This window comes from Bombina bombina, chromosome 7 (assembly GCF_027579735.1).
Source record: "Bombina bombina isolate aBomBom1 chromosome 7, aBomBom1.pri, whole genome shotgun sequence".
Taxonomy (NCBI): Eukaryota; Metazoa; Chordata; class Amphibia; order Anura; family Bombinatoridae; genus Bombina; species Bombina bombina.
The window spans coordinates 592,551,797-592,574,439 of record NC_069505.1 but is presented as its reverse complement, the minus strand read 5'-3'; the positions used below and the strand labels follow the sequence as shown (position 1 = coordinate 592,574,439).

Below are 22,643 nucleotides of genomic sequence, written 5' to 3'. Positions count from 1 at the left end.
AGCTAAACACAAACACTGCAGAAATTTAAAAATAGCCATTGTCATTAAGGGTAAGAAAATTGAAAAATGGTCCGGTCATTAAGGGGTTAATATAACTGAGATAAAGGGCAGTCTGCAGAGGTTTAGATACAAGGTAATCAGAGGTAAAAAGTATATTATTATAACTGAGATAAAGGGCAGTCTGCAGAGGTTTAGATACAAGGTTTATCAGAGGTAAAAAGTATATTATTATAAATGAGATAAAGGGCAGTCTGCAGAGGTTTAGATACAAGGTTTATCAGAGGTAAAAAGTATATTAATATAACTGTGTTGGTTCTGCAAAATTGGGGAATGGGTAATAAAGGGATTATCTACCTTTCTAAACAACAAAAATTCTGGTGTTTACTGTCCCTTTAACTCATACGCCACCTCTGAGGCGGCGAACAGCAATCAGCACGATCCTATACGATCGGGCTGATTGACACCCCCTGCTAGCGGCCGATTGGCTGCGAATCTGCAGGGGGCGGTATTGCACAAGCAGTTCACTAGAACTGCTTGTGCAATGCTGAATACGGACAGAGTATGCTGTCCGCATTCAGCGATGTCTGGCGGACATGATACGCTACAGCGTATCATGTCCGCCAGACTTTAATAAATTGACCCCCTAAGTGTTATTGCATTTTCTTTTTATCATGTGCTTTTTGTTTATGCAAATACACTGTATTTACTGGTCCTTTAAACTTTATAATTAGTCTGGTATGGGGTTGCCCTTAAAAAAATATGGATCCTTAATTAAAAAAAATAATATTTCTAATGATTTGCCACAAAAAAAACTATTAAAATGGCAGTACATTAATAAATTCTATTTACTGCATTGAAAGGGACTTGTAGGTGCTACATTCAGTAATGTGTTAGAGCATTGACTATTGCACTGCATAGATTGTGACTTCTATGATGTGTTTAACTCCTTCAATGCCAAGCCCTTTTCACTCCCATGTGTTAAATAGATTTAAGCTTTTTTTGCTACTTACAAACACTTTTTTTTAGCAGGCCCAACAGAATCAGAACATACCATCATTATATTTATATTTCATGGCATGTGAGAAGTTGTTATTGTAATGACCTTACTAAATAGTCATCTAGGGGGGTAGCCGCCAGTGCTGGTGCTCTATCAGATTTCCCAAGAGAACCTGCAGTCACGATTTATCTGATGACCACTCCTTCCCTACCCTGTGGAGAATTTGAATCTGATTTGACAGCTCCTGCCCACGCATGATTGGCTGTGCGCAGGCAGGGGGCGGGGTTGCACGCAAGCGCAAAGGAGCACTCATGTATAATATTAAATGCAGGCAGCGGATTGCTGCCCGCCAGAGGAAAAGCCTAGCAGACAGGGGCAAATATGTATGCCCATCTCCGCCACAGAATAATAAATGCAGCCCAAAATGTGATTTTTTTGTTTTCTAGGGACTGTGGCAGAAGCACACTTTATACACAAAAGCAAGAGATGTTGCTTGTCCTTTAATGGTGTCATTTGTTTATTGATTTGACTTTACCCGAGGGACACATCTCTCTACCATGTATTACCTAATACTGGGGTAGAATGGGTTAAAGTGATGGTAAAGTCACAACATTTATTTCAAATAATTGTCAAGCTTGAGATTAACCCACTACGCCTATCATAGACGTGTTATTACAAGTGCGATATTTATATTATAAACATACATTATTTTGTTGGTTCTTAAAGAGACATGAAACCCAATGGGTTTTTTTATTTCATGATTTAGAGTTTTAGACAAAGCATGCCATTTAAAAAAAACTTTCTAGTTTACTTCTATTAAATAATTTGTTTAATTTTCTTGGTCTCCCTTGATGAAAAGCATATTTAGGTAGGCTCAAGAGCAGAAATACACTACTGGGAGCTAGCTGCTAAATAGTGGCTTCACATATTTACCTCTTCTCATTGTATTATTTGATGTGTTTAACTAGCTCCTAGTAAATGCATTACAGCTCTTTCAACAAAGGATACCTAGAGAATGAAGACATTTTGATAACAGAAGTAAATTAGAAAGTTGTATAAATTTGTATGATATGTCTCAATTATGAAAGAGAAATTTGGGGTTTCATGTCCCTTTAATCACCCTCCTTCAAGCTACCTCTCAGTAAGGCCAAATGTTTTTCACTCCTTTCTTAAGCAGACGGTACAGTTATTAAGAACTGTACCACCTACACTATGTAAACTGTACCACCTACACTATGTATTTCTTCAGTAGTACACTTTTTGTTTTCAATAGTGTGACTATTGGACATTGATATTACTCTAAATGAATTTGTTGCCTGGATTAGAGCCATAGTTTAGTTTCAAAGCCCTCCCATTATTGCATATCACTCCCTGGTGTCTGGCAGCTTAGGAAACTGAAATTTCATACTGACCAGGTGATAATTTGGAGGTCTCCTCTTTATAATGAGTGAGTTATATGCCCTTTAAAGGACCACTCAATGCAGTAGAATTCAAGTGCATAATAAAAAGACAATGATTTAACACCTACTCTGAATTTCAAATAGGCAGTAGATTTTTTTTTCTGACAAATTTATTTTTTGATCCAATTTTCCAGCTCCCTGTATCATGTGACGGACATCAGCCAATCACAGACTAGTATACATATACCCTGTGAGCTTGTGCATATACTCAGCAGGATTTTATTCCCCAGAAAGTGTGTATATAAAAAGTTTATTTTGACTTGAGTGTCCTTTTAAAGTTACACAATGGGGAGTATTTTACTTCCCGTCCTCGCAAACATTCTATAGACATGTGTCTAAGGCAAGAGGAGCAATTGACCCCCAAAACTGCCTTTGTTGCCCTTCTGAGCTGGATGAAGCTGCTAGCTGTAAAGACTAAGTTTTGGGTGTAAAATTTTAATAAAAATAGCATCAGAAAAGGCTGTGCACACACTGCTCGATAATGTCAAATTAAAGGGACATTAAACACTATATACATTTTATAAGCATAGTATTGAGGTTATTCCCTGCCCCCCTCTCGTCATGAGTGCTGCCATGTTGAAATCTAGCTTTCACTGCATTGCAGTGCTGATGTGTTTGCACCTGTGCAGCAACTATCCTTCAAATATATGCAGTGTAAGTTCCAAAATGGCAGCACCCATAATTAGAGGGAGGGGCATAAAGTGCATAATGTCCCTTTAAATTGTATGATATATTTTAGTGGCACTTCATATTAAATGAATATTAAACAGAAAATGCATGCTAGACATAATGATGTACTCATAGCAAAGAGTGACAGTAGAATAATATGTAGAAGTATTTTTACAATTATATTAGTTGTTTAAATATTTAAAATATAAGTTTATTTTCCATAAAGTACTTGGGTGCAGCCATGTTTGGCTTTTGCTTAGCACAATTAATATGATATATAAATCAGGAAATAAAAGATACTATGCAAACAAGGTTATGTGGAAAGCCTGCTAGATAATAATTACATATACAAGTCTATATTTCACACAACCTTGTTTGCACCGTCTTTTATTGCTTGCTTTATATATGTCTCTATTGTCCTCAACCGGAAAGATAATGGGAAAACTTTAAGTTCAAACATGGCTGTGTCCATTACTTTTTAGAAACTCAATGTAATTTAGATTACCAATAATATTCAGAGTTAAATTACAGGAATGTGTGACAAAATGAATAATCGAAGTATATGATAAAGTTTTTTTTTTTTTACTTCATGTAATTGAATATTTTGTATTACAATCTAATACTGTTTAATATTTCTATACACTCCACCTGGCACAATTCACTGTCTGTGGTATGTTTTTTACCTTTACTGAATCTGCACAAACCATATAGTAGAGTACCCCTGATTTTGCTACACCCCCCTCCCCAAAAATACCCAAAAATACCCAAAAATGTGATGCTACAATTGCAGACAGGAAAAGGGCGTGGTTAACTCTATATTGCCAGTCCGTGTGACGTCATATGCCTCTGTGGGCTACTGGTAGTTGCAGTCCTTAGTTTTCTCTGGTTTGTTACACTAGCAAAAAGAAAAAGCGAATAGGACTACCATTCCCAGCAACCTTTGCGAGCAGGAAGCCATGTGACGCGTAAGAGCCAATGAGTGCAAAATAGCAGAGTGGCTCACTACAGGAAGGTAAGCTGTGTCGGTCAGATACATTATAACAATATTTACTGCATATGCAGGTGCACATTATGCATATGTACGTATGCACGCGCATCACTGTAAAGTGGCATCCGCTGCACTGCAATTATCAAGGGAAGGAAGGAGTTAATTACTTTGCACCCAGATCTCTGTTAAAACAGACGCTAATGACTGCTCTGATACTATGTGGCTGGGAATAGTTTAATCACTGTGTGTCAGGGGAAAGGTTAATACAAGACTGTAGTAAACAATAGGTTAATTTATTTTCTGCATATTTCTATGGCAGAGTATAGGTTAATTCCACTTGCTCTGCATGGTTCTTTGGCAGGGAAGAGGTTAATCACATCTCCTTGCAAATCTCTTTGGCAGGCAATATGTTAATCACCTTAGAAATCTGCTAATTCTTACTGCTGTAGTCAAAGTTAAAGAATAGGTTTATAACTTATCTTTATTAGCCTGCTTGGCAGGGGTTTTATTAATCCCCACTGCAAAATTCAATGGTTAATAACTTCTGTTTGCATGTCTGGCAAGGAAGAGGTTAATTAATTCTCACTGCAAGAATTGGCTAATATATATATTTATGCAAATGTATTTGGCAAAGAGTAGGTTAATCCCATTATTTCTATTTTTTTCTTTTCTTGTGGCAATTCTTCTTGGTTGGAAAGAGGTTAATTACTTCTCTGCAAATCTCTTTGGCAAGGAAGAGGTTGTTCACTTCTCATTGCAGAGCTCTGTGAGGGAAGAGGTTAATCATTTCTCATTGCAGAGCTCTGTGAGGGAAGAGGTTAATCATTTCTCATTGCAGAGCTCTGTGAGGGAAGAGGTTAATCATTTCTCATTGCAGAGCTCTGTGAGGGAAGAGGTTAATCATTTCTCATTGCAAGTCTTTGTGGTTGGGAAGAGTTTAATCACTTCTCATTGCAAATCTTTGTGGTAGGGAAGAGGTTAATCACTTGCATGTCTCTGTAGCAAGGAAGATGTTAATGACATCTCATTTAAAGTTTGTGGCAATGAAGAGGTTAATAACGTCTCATTGCAAGTCTCTGTGGCAGGGAAGAGGTTAGTTACTTCTCTGCAAATCTCTGTGGCAGGGAAGAGGTTGTTCACTTCTCATTGCACATCTCTATGGCAAGGAAGAGGTTAATCACATCTTATTGCATGTTTCTGTAGCAAGGAAGAGGTTAATGCCATCTCATTGCAATTCTGTGGCAGGGAAGAGGTTAGTCACTTCTTATTGCAAGTATCTGTGGCAAGGAAGAGGTTAATCACTTCTCATTGCACGCCTTTGTTGTAAGGAAGAGGTTAATCGGTTTACAGGAAGTGAATGATTATGTACTAGGGCTCTGCTGTTCACTGGTTTAGGAGGACACCTCCCACACCTAAAATTAAATCACTGCAGTATGTATGTTCAAGGCAAGCAGGGGATTAAATCACCTCAGCATCTGTGTTCTGGGCAAGCAGGGGATTAAAGGGACAAATATACACCAATTTAATTTAACTGCATGTAATAGACACTACTATAAAGAAGAATATGCACAGATACTGATCTAAAAATCCAGTATAACATCATTTATAAACTTTCTTAGAAGCCAGTTTAGCTCTTTTAAAAATGTTTGCTGGAACACCCACTGAAAGTGGTTATATAGCAAAAAACAGACACCCCTCCCCCTTTCTCTGCATATGAATAGACTCTTTACACAAACAGGAGCAAGCTGGAGTAGGTATACATCAGTATTCTTCTAAAACTTTGGGGCTTGGTAAGGAGTCTGAAAATCAGCGCAATGTTATTTAAAAATAAGCAAAACTATACATTAAAAAAAACAAAAAAAAACTGTATGGGCTTTATAAATAGATCATCTACGAAACATTTATGCAAAGAAAAATCTAGTGTATAATGTCCCTTTAAATCACCTCAGCATGTGTGTTCTGGGCAAGCAGGGGATTCAATCACCTCAGCATGTGTGTTCTGGGCAAGCAGGGGATTCAATCACCTCAGCATGTGTGTTCTGGGCAAGCAGGGGATTCAATCACCTCAGCGTGTGTGTTCTGGGCAAGCAGGGGATTTAATCACCTCAGCATGTGTGTTCTGGGCAAGCAGGGGATTCAATCACCTCAGCATGTGTGTTCTGGGCAAGCAGGGGATTCAATCACCTCAGCATGTGTGTTCTGGGCAAGCAGGGGATTCAATCACCTCAGCATGTGTGTTCTGGGCAAGCAGGGGATTCAATAACCTTAGCATGTGTGTTCTGGGCAAGCAAGGGATTCAATAACCTCAGCATGTGTGTTCTGGGCAAGCAGGGGATTCAATCACCTCAGCATGTGTGTTCTGGGCAAGCAGGAGATTCAATCACCTCAGCATGTGTGTTCTGGGCAAGCAGGAGATTCAATCACCTCAGCATGTGTGTTCTGGACAAGCAGGGGATTCAATCACCTCAGCATGTGTGTTCCGTGCAAGCAGTGGATTTAATCACCTCCGCATGTGTGTTCTGGGCAAGCAGGGGATTCTATCACCTCAGCATGTGTGTTCTGGGCAAGCAAGGGATTCAATCACCTCAGCATGTGTGTTCTGGCAAGCAGGGGATTCAATCACCTCAGGATGTGTGTTCTGGGCAAGCAGGAGATTCAATCACCTCAGCATGTGTGTTCTGGGCAAGCAGGGGGTTCAATCACCTCAGCATGTGTGTTCTGGGCAAGCAGGGGATTCAATCACCTCAGCATGTGTGTTCTGGGCAAGCAGGGGATTCAATCACCTCAGCATGTGTGTTCTGGGCAAGCAGGGGATTCAATCACCTCGGCATGTGTGTTCTGGGCAAGCAGGGGATCCAGTAACCTCAGCATGTGTGTTCTGGGCAAGCAGGGGATTCAATCACCTCAGCATGTGTGTTCTGGGCAAGCAGGGGATTCAATCACCTCAGCATGTGTGTTCTGGGCAAGCAGGGGATCCAGTAACCTCAGCATGTGTGTTCTGGGCAAGCAGGGGATTCAATCACCTCAGCATGTGTGTTCTGGGCAAGCAGGGGACTCAATCACCTCAGCATGTGTGTTCTGGGCAAGCAAGGGATTCAATCACCTCAGCATGTGTGTTCTGGGCAACCAGGGGATTCAATAACCTCAGCATGTGTGTTCTGGGCAATCACGGGATTCAATCACCTCAGCATGTGTGTTCTGGGCAAGCAGGAGATTCAATCACCTCGGTACGTGTGTTCTGGGCAAGCAGGGGATTCAATCACCTCAGCATGTGTGTTCTGAGCAAGCAGGGGATTCAATCACCTCAGCATGTGTGTTTTGGGCAAGCAGGGGATTCAATCACCTCAGCATGTGTGTTCTGGGCAAGCAGGAGATTCAATCACCTCAGCATGTGTGTTCTGGGCAAGCAGGAGATTCAATCACCTCAGCATGTGTGTTCTGGGCAAGCAGGGGATTCTATCACCTCAGCATGTGTGTTCTGGGCAAGCAGGGGATTCAATAACCTCAGCATGTGTGTTCTGGGCAAGCAGGGGATTCAATCACCTCAGCATGTGTGTTCTGGGCAAGCAGGAGATTCAATCACCTCAGCATGTGTGTTCCGTGCAAGCAGTGGATTTAATCACCTCAGCATGTGTGTTCTGGGCAAGCAAGGGATTCAATCACCTCAGCATGTGTGTTCTGGGCAAGCAGGGGATTCAATCACCTCTGCATGTGTGTTCTGGGCATGCAAGGGATTCAATCACCTCAGCATGTGTGTTCCGTGCAAGCAGTGGATTTAATCACCTCAGCATGTGTGTTCTGGGCAAGCAAGGGATTCAATCACCTCAGCATGTGTGTTCTGGGCAAGCAAGGGATTCAATCACCTCAGCATGTGTGTTCCGTGCAAGCAGTGGATTTAATCACCTCAGCATGTGTGTTCCGTGCAAGCAGTGGATTTAATCACCTCAGCATGTGTGTTCCGTGCAAGCAGTGGATTTAATCACCTCAGCATGTGTGTTCCGTGCAAGCAGTGGATTTAATCACCTCAGCATGTGTGTTCTGTGCAAGCAGTGGATTTAATCACCTCAGCATGTGTGTTCCGTGCAAGCAGTGGATTTAATCACCTCAGCATGTGTGTTCCGTGCAAGCAGGGGGATTCAATCACCTCAGCATGTGTGTTCCGTGCAAGCAGTGGATTTAATCACCTCAGCATGTGTGTTCCGTGCAAGCAGTGGATTTAATCACCTCAGCATGTGTGTTCTGTGCAAGCAGTGGATTTAATCACTGCTGCATGTGTGTTGCAGGAAAGAAGGGGATTAAATATCTGCACAACAGAGAGGATAATCTTTTTTTTTCCCTAGTAACTAAGTGGTAAACAGATGTGGGATTTAGCAAACCAAGAGATTGAATTACTGTTCGGTGTAAAAATCTGACTCGTACATTTCTGGCACAGGTCCTAGATATTGAAAATGTGAAGCCCAGACATGCTACATATTTGATGTATACAAAGCTTATGAGTTTGGCACTTTACATAAACCATAAGTGCAGACATCTTCTTTTTCTCTGCAAAATTCCCTCACAATTCCCAGGTGTACTCTTCCTCTTAAAAGGATGGCATGGGTATTTGCAATATTCTTCCCATAAGCAAAAATGCTTCCAATAAAAATGACTGTTTGTCAGCAGCATACACACATATGCTGTAATTGCCTCGTGCACCAGCATTCAAACACTGTATCTTCTCAGGGACTCAGCATTGACTTGTATGACACAAATGATGTCTTTTACCACTACAACTAAAAGATAGTTGCAAAAAGTATAAAAAAAAGTATAAAAAGTATAAAAGTATAGCACTCACATACTAGTTAGATTAATGCAGGGTGGTGTACGTCTACAATAAAAAATAAAACTTTATTAGATAATCTTAAAAAATGGGCGTTTTAAAATCAACTAGAGGTATTAGGGTTGATCACTTGTATAGTGTAAAAATACTTGGCAACTGAATAGGTCAATGTAATGATGGGGTATGTATGGTAGGGGCCTAGAGTGTGCAGCTCAGGAATGATTTAGGGTTTAGTAAATTATTCCCCTAAACCGTTATCAGTGCTTGGTGCAAACAGTATCGATATAAATATTTCAACGTATTTAGATTCCCTTTTGTAGGGGTTATTATGGTTCTGAAATAATTCTATCAATTTGAATGATACACAGACTTTGTATTCTCCTTTATGGAGTATTATAGCTCAGAGATTTATAATACTAACAGTATCAGTGTGGGGGATACAGCATATGTAATTACCCCTTTATGACGTTAGCAGAAAGTACCCCCCAACCTAGTGTGATTGCTAAATATCACCACTATCGATTCAAGTATATAGCGCGTTTATATTGTCCTTTACACAAATTCATCAGAACTTGAAAAAATGGTAGCTGGTTGGAGTAAATATAATTGTATATACACAAGGTCACCAAAGCTATTATACTTTTATGATCTGCTTTGTATTCTCCTTTGGAGTATTGTGGCTCAGAGATTTATGGCACAATCAGTATCTGTATGGGTGATACAACATATGTGAGTTCCCCTCTAAAAGGTTGGCAGAAAGTACCCCCTAACCTAGTGTGCTTGCTAGATACAAACACTGTCGATTGGAGTATATAGCGTATTAATATTGTCCTTTACACAAATTATTCAGAACTTGGACCTCTTCTGTGTTCTGTTTTGCAATTAGGGATTATGTTACGTTTGTGAAATTATGGCTACTGTGGTTGGTAAGAGTATATCTGCTAGACTGTTCAATATAATTAGCTAGATTGCCCACACCTATTGCTGCTTCCGATAATGCTATATGAATATGTAAGTTTAGTACATTGTACTGTTATAAGTTACTAAATAGCAAGCTTCATGTACAATAGTTACAATGTTATTTGAATTGTATATCCGTTGGGAATTGTTCAATAAGTATATGCGAGATTGCTATATCCCAGGGCGTATGTTTTACTATCCGGTTGAGAGTTATTAAAGGGCTCAATATTTTTTTTTTTTTTATTATGTTTTCTTTTTATTTTCAATTTACAACAAGGAAACAACGCAAAATGAATAGACGGTTCAAATACAGATCTTAACATAGGCAACTGTGACAGAATGGTGCCATGACAAAACAACAACTCATATGAGAGGAGAAAATCCCTTATGTCCTAAATATCCCATCAGCCCATTGTTCATATTTGTTTCATCCAACGCTAAGACAACAGGGTTCCAAGGAGTAGAGGAAGTTAGAAAAAGTTATGCACATTGGAACCCCAAATTTTTCCAAAAACCGGGCTGCTGGTGATCTTCTCTCGATCTGGGTATTTATGTGAGTTCTTCTTTTTAAATTGAATTATTGGCATCATCTGATTCCATGGTACAAATAGAACCTATCTCATATGTAACTTTAAACATATGTTATAAAAAGGGGGAAAGAAAAAATAAATGGAATAGAGGAAGAATGAAATAGGAAAGAAAAGAAAAAAAGAAAGGGTATCTGTGGTAGTATAGTGAAGAGGTTATGAAGTTTTAGGTTTTATGTTTTCGCTCACGCCTCGTTTGTATGCAATATACTCCCTTCTCAGGAGAAATAAACTCAGTGTGGGATCATATTACGTCAAGGGGGGGACTGGGACATCTCCTGTGTAGCACTAAGTGTAAGCCGTAGACTGGGTTAAGCCTGCGTATCTGCGAATGTGAAGGACTCCCATAAAAACTGCATATCTTGGTATAGGGAGAGTTGGCCTAGCTTGAAATAATGCAGTCGTTCCAGGAGGAGGTTTCTGTTCACTAGCGCTTTCCATTCTTGTGTGGAGGGTATCAGCGTGGATTTCCATTTTTTAGGGATTAGCTGATTCGCTGCATTTAGCATTAGTTGATAGAGGTGTTTTCGTATTTTACAAGAGATATTAGGGGATTGGCTTAGTAGAACCAAGTCTGGGCTGGGAGATATACTTGTGGTTAGTACTGTGTTGATGAGTTGGAAGATTACTGACCAAAAAGGTCTTATGAGGTCACATTCCCACCAAATGTGGGAGATGTGAGCTTCTTGCTTACAACCCCTCCAGCATGAAGTCGTGGAGTTTTTATATATGAATTTTAACCTTGTTGGGGTCAGGTACCACCTCATCATTATTTTAATGTTGGTCTCTTTTGCTTGTATTGAGTGTGCTGAATTTTTCAGGTTACCAAATCTGTGCGCCCAAGTTTGGGGAGAGGTATTAGTCTTAAGTTCTAGGTCCCATCTTTTCGTGTACGAGGGAAGGAGCGGGAAGGTGTTTGAGAGGATTAATTTGTGGAGTTTAGATATTGTTCCTGGAATAAATTCTCTGGCTATACAAATTTGTTCAAAGGGGGTAGGTGTTCGTGTTAGGTCCTTAATGTGCTTGTGTGTAGCTACATAGTGTCTCACTTGGTGTAACCGCAGCCATGAGGATAGGAATGGATGGTTCAGGGTGTCTAATTGACTTTTGGTTTTAAGAACGTGAGTGGTGTCTGTTAAAAGATGCATAGGGAGAGCTTTAATAGGGTATAGTATTTGTGAGGGGGCTTGGGTGTAGCCTGGAGGGAATTCTGGATTATTAATAATTGTGGTTAGGGGAGAGTATCTGGAGGATATTTTGTTTGGGCTTTTACAAATCAGTCTCCAATCTGTCCAAGTTTAATTTGTTATTGAGGAAGATGATATAGCGCATTTATTAAAATGTGCCGGGTTCCAGCAAATGTCATCCAATTTATGAGAAAATGATAGCGAATTTTCAATTTGAGCCCATTTTTTGGGGTTTGGCCCTTCCATTCTGCACCACTCAGTAATTCTTTGTAGTGAGATTGCAAGCTTATAAGATCGAAGGTGAGGGACTCCCAAACCTCCGTCGCTTGGGGATTTATAAAGCGTGTTCTTATTAATTCTCGGAGGTCTGCGTCTCCATATATAGTCATTTATGATTTTTTGCAGTGTATCTAAATCCTTCTGAGTTTCTGGGATAGGGATTGTTTAAAGTAGGTAAAGTACTTTTGGGAGTAGCGTCATTTTTGTGACATGAATTCTACCTAGCCATGATATGTTTTTGGGGAGCCAAGTATGTGTAAGGGATCTGAATTCTGATATTAAGCTACTGTAATTGTGCAAACGAAGATCTGTCATATTAGGGGTGATACGGATGCCTAAATATTTCAAGTATTTTGTCTGTTGCTTAAGGGGGCAGGTTTGTCTTAATGAGTCTAAGGATTGGCTGGGGAGGTTTATAGGCAGATATTCTGATTTCGTCATATTAACTAGGAAGTTAGAGACATTTCCATAGAGGCCTAATTCTAGAATGGCTGAGTGGAGTGAGGAGAGGGGGTTTGTGAGAGTCAGGAGTATATCATCTGCGAAGATTGCTAATTTATGTGAGTCCTTGCCAATATAAATTCCCTGGATTTGATCATTATGTCTTATCTTAATGGCTAGGGGTTCTAGGGATAGAATAAATAGGAGAGGGGATAGGGGGCACCCTTGTCTAGATCCATTTCTGATTTCAAAGGGATCAGAGAGTGTGCCGTTTACCCTGACTTGTGCTGTCGGGTTGGTGTATAGTGCTAATATTTTATGAATGAAAGGGTCTGGGAACTTGAATCGAGTCAGGGTTTCTTGAAGGTATGTCCAGTCAAGTCTGTCAAATGCCTTTTCGGCGTCAGTCGATAGGAAAACAGTCGGGGATTTAGTCTGTGAAATGAACTCTAAAAGGTTAAGGACTTTAACTGTGTTATCTTTGGCCTCTCTTTGTGGCACGAAGCCAACTTGGTCTTGATGAATCAAAGACGGTAGGAGAAGGTTAATTCTAGTGGCTAAGATCTTTGCATATATTTTAAGGTCCACGTTTAGTAAAGAAATGGGTCTGTAACTGGAAGGGGAGTCAGGAGGTTTGTCCGGTTTGGCAATAACTGAGATATTGGCCTGTAACATACTATCAGGAAAGGGCTTCAAAGTTGAAGTTGAATTAAATAGAGTTGAGAGATGTGGAATTAGTAGGCCAGAGAATGTTTTATAATATTGGCCCGTGAACCCGTCTGGGCCAGGGGCTTTACCTAGTTTCAAATGTTTTATTGCTTTTTGTATTTCCGCTGGTTGAATGGGTTGTTCCAACATCTCCGATTGTTCGGGTGTGATGTGGGGAATTGGAACCTTGTCAAGATATTGTTTGCATAGTTGAAGGTGTGTTAGTGGATCTCTGTTGGGATATAAATTATAAAGTTTATGGTAGTATGTTTTAAACTCGTTTGCTATGGAATTGGTGTCTTCAATATTTTTACCTTGGGTTGATTTTATGGAATGTACATATGTTTTTTGCTGTTGCGTTTTAAGAGGGCCCTTGCTAGGTATTTCCCTGGTTTGTTGCCCTCCCTATAAAAATTTTGTTGGAGAAAAAGTAGTTGCCTTTGAGACTTAATTTGGAGTATGGAGTTTAGTTTGTCCCTTTTTACTTTAAGTTCTTCTAGAACATCGCTGTCTGATGGGTTGACTTTGTGGGCATAATCTAGGTCAGATATCTCTGTGGAGAGCAGCTCTATCTCCGCTCTGCTTTTCTTTTTGATTTGGGCCTTAGCTTTAATAAATTCTCCTCTTATGGTGCTCTTGTGAGCTTCCCAAATGGTCGCCATGTTCATCCCTGGTGTAGTGTTGTGCGCAAAATAATCTGTAATATATTTCGCAAAGAGTTCAATCTGGGATGGGTCTAGTAACATAGAGTCATCAAGCCTCCACTGGTAAGCCCTAAGGGGGGCTGAAGGCCAGTTAATCACGCATGAGACAAGGGAGTGGTCCGACCAGGAGGTATGCTTGATCTGTGAGTGTTTAGAGTGAGAGAGAACTAAGTGGTCAACTAAGATATAGTCTAGCCTAGAGTAGTTGCGTTTGGGATGAGAGAAGAAAGTGTAATCAAGCTTTTGGGGGTTGAAGTATCTCCACACATCATGCAAACCTAGCATTTTAAATTTCCGCCATATTTTGGTGAGGTTTGGGGTTTTGGCTCTAGTTTCTGGGTTCGAACAGTCTACTTTGGGGTCTAAAGGAAAATTAAAATCACCCGCGACAATGAGTGAGCCTTTTATTTCTTTCACGATTAAATCTGACATAGAGTTTACAAACTTGTCTTGTTTGGAATTGGGAGCATATGCGTTTACTAGAGTTACAGGCTTACCATATAATAAACCTTTTAGGCAAATGTATCTGCCTTCTTTGTCTGGGATACAGCTTGTTTTAGTAAATGGTAGTGATTTATGAATCAAGATGCTGACTCCGTTAATTTTTTTGTTGGGATTAGTGCTATGGTAGTGTTGTGGGTAGTGCAGTGAGAAGTATTTGGGAATATTTTTGGCTTTGAAATGCGTCTCCTGGAGCATCAATATGTGTCCACCTTTTTTTTGGAGATCATTAATGGCCATTCTCCTTTTATGGGGGCAGTTCAATCCCTTAACGTTTTGCGTGAATATGACTAAATCTTGAGGTGTGTGGTTACCCATTTAAATGGATTGGGAGTGTAAGCTGTATCATGTCAAGTGGAGTAGGACAAGTTATATGAATCGGAGCGTGAGCTACCCACAGATAAAAGAAGCATGAGTAGGGGAGGAAGTTATAGAAAAAGGAAAGAACAAAGACAAATTCAAAGATAAATAATAGACAAAGTACAATCTTTGCTAGTAACATGTAAAACATTCTTAACTAGAAGGAGAAAATCTCCCAACTGAATGAGAACAATAATAACACATGGTGATAATTAACAGTCAACTATCAGCTTTCATCAATCTATCAGGCTAATATAATTATTGCGACCTTAAAAAAAACATTTCATGGCAAAAACAGAAACAACTTTAGTTATTTTGAACTGAAATACTTGTTGTTAAAGTAGCAAGTGCCACTTCTAGGTATTATGATAAATTTAATGTGAAACAAGAGGGTTACCAGGACTGTCCAAAGTCATCCTTTGTCGCCCACAGGAAGAAGTTGAGAAGAAGAGGGTTTTTGTGACCTTCTTTGGCGAGCTGGAATCCATTATTTTCTCTGTGGCAGCGGTAGGGGTCCCTTGGATCTTTGTTCTTTGTCAGGTGCAGGGGTTGTGTCATCTAATTGAGGTGGTGGCAAGTCTAAGTCCCTGCAGATGGGTGAAATATCATCAATGGAAGAACAGGATAAGCGTCTACCCCTCCACATTATTATCAGGTGGAAAGGGAAGCCCCATCTGTATGGTATATTTCTTTTTCTTAGGAGCAGAGTGAGTGGTTTGAGGTCTCTGCGTTTAGACAGTGTTCTTTGGGATAAATCAGCAAACACCTGGATCTCTACATTCTTGTGCTTGATGGGCTGATGTTCCCTTGCGAGTTTCATCAAATCCTCTTTTACTTGATAGTTAGTGATTCGAACAATGACGTCCCTCGGCGGTTGGTCATTTTGTGGTTTAGGGCGAAGGGCTCTATGAGCTCTGTCAATCTCAATTTTCGTTGGGTGTTCTTCTCCTTTTAAAGCACTAAAGAAATCTTGTAGGTATTGATCCAGATCTTGCGGAGAGGTAGTTTCAGGAATTCCTCTCAGTCTTATGTTGTGGCGCCTGCTGCGATTCTCTGCATCATCCAGTTTGTCTTCGAGCTCTGAAATATTAGCTCCTTGTCGCTGGATAGTGGTGTGAAGTTCAGAGATAGCTTCTGCTTGGGCGTCTTGGGCCCCTTCAAGTGATTCAACTCTGTGACCAATCTCTGATATATCTTTCTTGAGGTCTGAGATTTCGTCCCTAATGCATTGTTTAACTTGAGTTATTAACAAAGAAAAGTCCTTTTTTGAGGGAATCGAATTAAAAAGAGCTTTAGGTATTGTGATGTTTTCAGCCGCTTGCTCGCAGTCAGATTCTGAAGAGCTTTGACATGACACCTGCTCAGGTGGGTCAGTTTCCTCAGCAATGTTAGTTTTAGCTTCTAAGGCTTTGAAAAAAGTGTTCACTGTATGTGATGTAGGTTTCAGCTGCTTGACGGTCTTGCTAGGTTTGTTGCCTTTCTTTGGCGACATTTTTATTAGGTCTGAGCCCACGCTTAGGTGTGTAGTGGATTACTGACTTTTATGCGAGCAACAACAAGAAACAAGCAGCTTCCTCCACTTTATTTATTATTTAGCTGTGTCTCAACTCTTTTCACTATTAGGGAGTGATGATAGTCTCACCCAAGCAGATTTGTTTATAGATTGTTTATGTAAAGCAGTTCATATATATAGTGAGCTAGGTAGGACAGCTCTACAGCACTTCCTTCATACGTGTGCTAGGGGTGGCTGTGCAAGGGTTAATATTTAGGCAGGGTCACTTGCAAGGTAGTATGGTGTAAATCAGCTTTATTATGGTATAAACCTGCTTGGTATTTACAGGCAGTTCATTGACAGTTCATTGACCCCAGGGATATCAGAGTGTTAGAGATGGGCTTTTAACACTGCAAGCCTTAGTTGTTATTTTTCGTTACCCCTTGTGTGATCTGCGTGTTCAACTTTAGTACAGGCTTTGGCCTACAACGGAACTCACCTCCGCAGTTGAATAACGGAGCACCTCGTTGTACTCTGCTTTCTCTCCCACCATATTACTCAGGGTCAGTTAGGCAGCTGATATGCGCTAGTCCGGTGGTCTCGATGAGGCACCTCTTGAGTGCGCAATGTAGGTGTCTATAGGGAGGCCGCAACCGCTTGATGCGCGTTTAAAATAAAGAAAGCAACTTGCGATTTGAAGGAGAATACTCTCCGTGTGTTCCGCTCTAAGTCTCTTCACATATTCTCCTATTTTTAACTGTTATTTAATGTATGGCAGTAGCCAAAAGACGTTCTCAAACAGAAAGGGCTCAGGAGCTCTAAGAAGAGACAGCCATCTCCTAGGCTGGCTAGCTCCGCCCCTCTAAAGGGCTCAATATTTTATACCCTGGATATAGTACACGCGGCTCTGTGTGTTCTCTATTACACTTGTCCCAACGCAAATACTTTTCATGAGTTTAATACTCTAAAGTTATAGCTTGTTACATTCAGTATACATTAATAAAGGGGCTTCTATCTCTTCTACTATTTGTTTAAATTGCAGCAAATATTATTAACTCTAAAATTAAATTAGTATATAAAAGTCGTATCACTCTTAAAGGGACAGTCAAGTCCAAAAAAAACTTTCATTTTTCAAATAGGGCATGTAATTTTAAACAACTTTCTAATTTACTCTTATCAACAATTTTGCTTTGTTCTCTTGGTATTCTAGTTGAAACAAACTAAGGAAGGCACATATGATAATTTCTAAGCCCTTGAAGGCCGACTCTATTTTATTTACTTTTCACAGCAGGGAAGAGCAAGCTCATGTAGGCCATATAGATAGCATTGTGATCACGCCCGTGGCTAGTGGCAGACACTGCACTAATTGGCTAAAATGCAAGTCAATAGATAATAACTAAAAGTCATGTGATTAGGGGCGGTCAGAAGATGCTTAGATACAAGTTAGTCACAGAAGTAAAAAGTGTATTAATATAACAGTGTTGGTTTTGCAAAACTGGGGAATGGGTAATAAAGGGATTATCTATCTTTTTAAACAACAAAAATTCTGCTGTTGACTGTCCCTTTAAGATGCACCACTTCAGTGTATGGATAAGTAAATTTTAACCAAAGCTGCACGACCTCCGGTCTGTGCCCGTTATAACAAAAATAAAGCCCCAAGCAAAGTGACCTAACTAATCTGAATATACAATAATTGTCAGCTCAGATATCGTGTTGTAACCCTAATAGGCTACTAGAAAGTAAAAATCTAAGGGTCCCATCTGCCCTTTCCCGTGACATGTTTCGCCGGCTTCTCCGGCTTTTTCGAAGGAGGGGCACCGCAGAATCAGCGGCTTGTAGTGGCCTATAGCCACGACTATTTTTTGTGAACTGGCGAATCGGATCACTTATTTGTGCAGTGCCTCGTAGCACTTGTGATCCCCATATGTATTGATAATCGGTATTTACAGGAGTAATCCGTTTTAACTAAGTATTTGATAATCTTGCTATCCAAATGCATTAGTTGGAATACATTTATATATGTTGTTATCATTTCTTCGACTATCGGACAGCATTATTTAATTTATATCTGTGTATCTATTGTGAGTATTGGTCCTATCTTGCTGTTGTACTATATAGAATATATCCTAGAGTTGGCCCTTCCGTTTTAAGCAAAAAGTGCGTTATTAATATACGGTTAATATAATCTCTATATGGGCACATCTATATGCTCGTGATTGCACAAAATTAAATAAATTAAAGGTATGGTGGGGATTACCAGTTAACCTTTATTCGAAATGCCTTATTATGCGGAGTCCAACTCTAAAAACTATATTATCACTAGTTTTAGCATCTTGATTAAATAGTGGGACCATTTTATTTTTATATCTGTATTCCAATACATTTAGTTAGTATGTTTTAGATGTTATTCATTCTCGGTTCTCAGAACTAATTCCTCTACCTGTTTTTTGTATACGATTCTTGTTGGAAATTGTTATTTGGCCTGTAAATTGAAAATCATTATACAATTGTGCTTATGTATCTATTGTAAGTATTTGTCATTTTCCACAGCAGATGTCTCTTGAAGTGTACCCTACTGTTTTTGAGATGATAACTTTGGGGCTTGGTTAGGAGTCTGAAAATCAGAGCAATGTTATTTAAAAATAAGCAAAACTATACATTTAAAAAAAACAAACTTTATGGGCTATATAAATAGATAATTTACAAAACATTTATGCAAAGAAAAAATGAGTGTATAATGTCCCTTTAAGAAATAAGCTGCCACACTTGTGATATTTTTGTGATTTCTTAGGTCCCTTTCAGCATTTCTTAGATTGCTGAGATGTTCAAGCATCCTAATGCAAAATTTTCTAGTTTTCTCAGAGGAACATGCACTATTTACCAACCATATCCCCCTGTGGCTCCGATATATAGATGATGTGTTTTTCTTATGGGAAGGATCAACAAACACACTGATCGAATTCCTGAACAAACTTAACAACAATGATCTAAATATAAAATTTACATATGAGTATAATACTGAAGAAGTCACATTTCTGGATCTGAAAATATCTAAAGGTGAATCAGGGGCAATTCAAAAAGACCTCTTCAGAAAGAAGACTGTTACTAGTAGTATCCTTCACTCTACTAGCGGACATTCACCCAATACGATCAAAGCGCTACCGATAGGAGAATTTTTAAGAATTAAGAGGAACTGCTCAGACATAACATCATATGAATATCGAGCAGATGAATGACAACTAAGACTACAACATAGAGGATACAGTAACTGAAGTATTAAAAAAGCAAGACAAAGGGCTAACCGTACTAACAGACATGATCTTTTACAAAAAAAGAGAAAAATTAAAGATGAAACTACCCGGTTGATCTTGACATACTCACCACAATCTCAAGATGCAATACATATCCTGAACAAACACCGCCATATCCTCCAAGCTGATCCAAAATTAAATACCATCATTGGGGAAAAGATACAAATAGGCTATAGACGGGACGTACTCAGCCCCAGTCATTTTGTTAAGAGACAGACCAGATGTGACCCTATAGCATTAGGAACTTTTAAATGTAGGAACTGTTCAATTTGTAAACACTTGTTCACGGTTAAATCCATAACAGACAGATTTGGCCAAACACACAAAATTCAGTCTCATATCAACTGCAACACTGAAAGTATCATTTATGCCATTACTTGCAGCTGTGATCTGTACTATATAGTCATGACCTCTAGAAAATTTCACATTAGGATACTTGAACATCTCAGCAATGTAAGAAATGCTGAAAGGGACCTAAGAAATCACTAAAATATCACAAGCGTGGCAGCCCGTTTCTTAACCTACCATCATGGGAAAACATCAGAATTTCACTGTTTTGGTATAGAAAAAAATATCTTTGGGAATTAGAGGTGGAAATGTGAAAGAAACTTTACTGAAGAAAGAAAGCCGTTGGATTTACCTTATGAATTCTGTCTTTCCAAAAGACATGAATGAAAACAACAACTTTTTTTACATACCTCTAATTTGGCCTTATGACTACAAATATGGCTTCCAACTCATGACATCATGTTTTTATATGAAATTGATTGTCACAATAGGGACCTCTACAAAGGTCCCCTTTAGATAATATTCATAGGATGACAAATCCTTAGAATTTTTGCACTCATCAAGAATAATAAGGTTGGATAATTCCCATCTATACTCATGGGGTCACTATTAAATATGATATGATCACACAATCATTTAGCACATTTTAGAACTTCCCCTTCTCTGTGCAATTATTGCAATTACTTTAACCACACTGGTATATCACCAATATTTCATGTAATTGTGAGCATATATTTGTACTTATATAGAGATCATGTTAAGTTACATTTATAATGTATATCATCTAAAAAAACAGTAGGGTACACTTCAAGAGACACCTGCTGTGGAAAATGACAAATACTTACAATAGATACATAAGCACAATTGTATAGTGATGTTCGATTCACAGGCCAAATAACATAATTTGCAACAAGAATCATATACAAAAAACAGGTAGAGGAATTAGTTCTGAGAACCGAGAATGAATAACATCTAAAACATACTAACTAAATGTATTGGAATACAGATATAAAAATAAAATGGTCCTACTATTTAATCAAGATGCTAAAACTAGTGATAATATAGTTTTTAGAGTTGGACTCCTATAATAAGGCATTTCGAATAAAGGTTAACTGGTAATCTCCACCATACCTTTTTAACTTATTTGATTTTGTGCAATCATGAGCATATAGATGTGCCCATATAGAGATTATATTAACCGCATATTAATAACGCAGTTTTTGCTTAAAACGGAAGGGCCAACTCTAGGATATATTCGATATAGTACAACAGCAAGATTGGACCAATACTCAGAATAGATACTCAGATATAAATTAAATAATGCTGTCCGATAGTCGAAGAAATGATAATAACATATATAAATGTATTCCAACTAATGCACATTTGGATATCAAGATTATCAAATACTTTGTTAATATTGATTACTCCTGTAAATACCGATTATCAATACAAACATACGGGGATCACAAGTGCTACGAGGCACTAGATAAATAAGTGATCCGATTCGCCAGGTCACAGAAAATTGGCATGGCTATAGGCCACAAAAATCTGCCGATGCCGTGGTGCCCCGCCTTCGAAGAAGCCGGCAAAACATGTCGGGGGAAAGGGCAGATGGGACCCTTAGATTTTAACTTTCTAGTAGCCTATTAGGGTTAAAACACGATATCTGAGCTGACAATTATTGTATACTCAGATTAGTTAGGTCACTTTGCTTGGGGCTTTATTTTTATTATAACGGGCACAGACCGGAGGGCGTGCAGCTTTGGTTAAAATGTACTTATACATATACTGAGTGGTGCATCCTAAGAGTAATACGACTTTTATATACTAATTTAATTTTGGAGTTAATAATATTTGCTGCAATTTAAACAAATAGTCGAGGAGTATAACTTTAGAGTATTAAAGTATTTGCGTTCGGACAAGTGTAATAGAGAACACACAGAGCCGTGTGTAATATATCCAGGGTATAAAATATTGAGCCCTTTAATAACTCTAAATCGGATAGTAAAACATACGCCCTGGGATATAGCAATCTCGCATATACTTAGTGAACAATTCCCAACGGATATACAATTCAAATAACATTGTAACTATTGTACATGAAGCTTGCTATTTAGTAACTTATAACAGTACAATGTACTAAACTTATATATTCGGATAGAATTATCGGTAGCAGTAATAGGTGTGGGCAATCTAGCTAATTATATTGAACAGTCTAGCAGATATTCTCTTACCAACCACAGTAGCCATAATTTTCACAAACGTAACATAATCCCTAATTGCAAAACAGAACACAGAAGAGCTCCTTGTATATATACAATTTTATTTAATTCAATTAGTTTTTCAAGTACTGAATAATTTGTGTAAAGGACAATATTAATACGCTATATACTCCAATCAACAGTGTTTGTATCTAGCAAGCACACTAGGTTAGGGGGTACTTTCTGCCAACCTTTTAAAGGGGAACTCACATATGTTTTATCACCCATACAGATACTGATTGTGCCATAAATCTCTGAGCCACAATACTCCAAAGGAGAATACAAAGCAGATCATAAAAGTATAATAGCTTTGGTGACCTTGTGTATATATACAATTATATTTACTCCAACCAGCTACTATTTTTTCAAGTTCTAATGAATTTGTGTAAAGGACAATATAAACACGCTATATACTTGAATCGATAGTGGTGGTATTTAGCAATCACACTAGGTTTCTGCTAACCTCATAAAGGGGTAATTACATATGCTGTATCCCCCACACTGATACTGTTTGTATTATAAATCTCTGAGCTATAATACTCCATAAAGGAGAATACAAAGTCAGTGTATCATTCAAACCGATAGAATTATTTCAGAACCATAATAGCCCCTACAAAGGGGAATCTAAATA

The 22,643-nt window shown here is 38.8% G+C and overlaps 1 protein-coding gene across 1 annotated transcript in view; it reads left to right on the top strand.

The window, feature by feature from the left end:
- Positions 1–4,063: 4,063 nt before the first annotated feature.
- LOC128667163 (zinc finger protein 568) overlaps positions 4,064–22,643 on the top strand; it is an 84,274-nt gene continuing 65,694 nt past the window's right edge. Inside the window, exon 1 of the mRNA XM_053722095.1 lies at positions 4,064–4,138. The gene's annotated coding sequence lies outside the window, so the exon portion shown is untranslated. The remainder of the gene's footprint in view (positions 4,139–22,643) is intronic.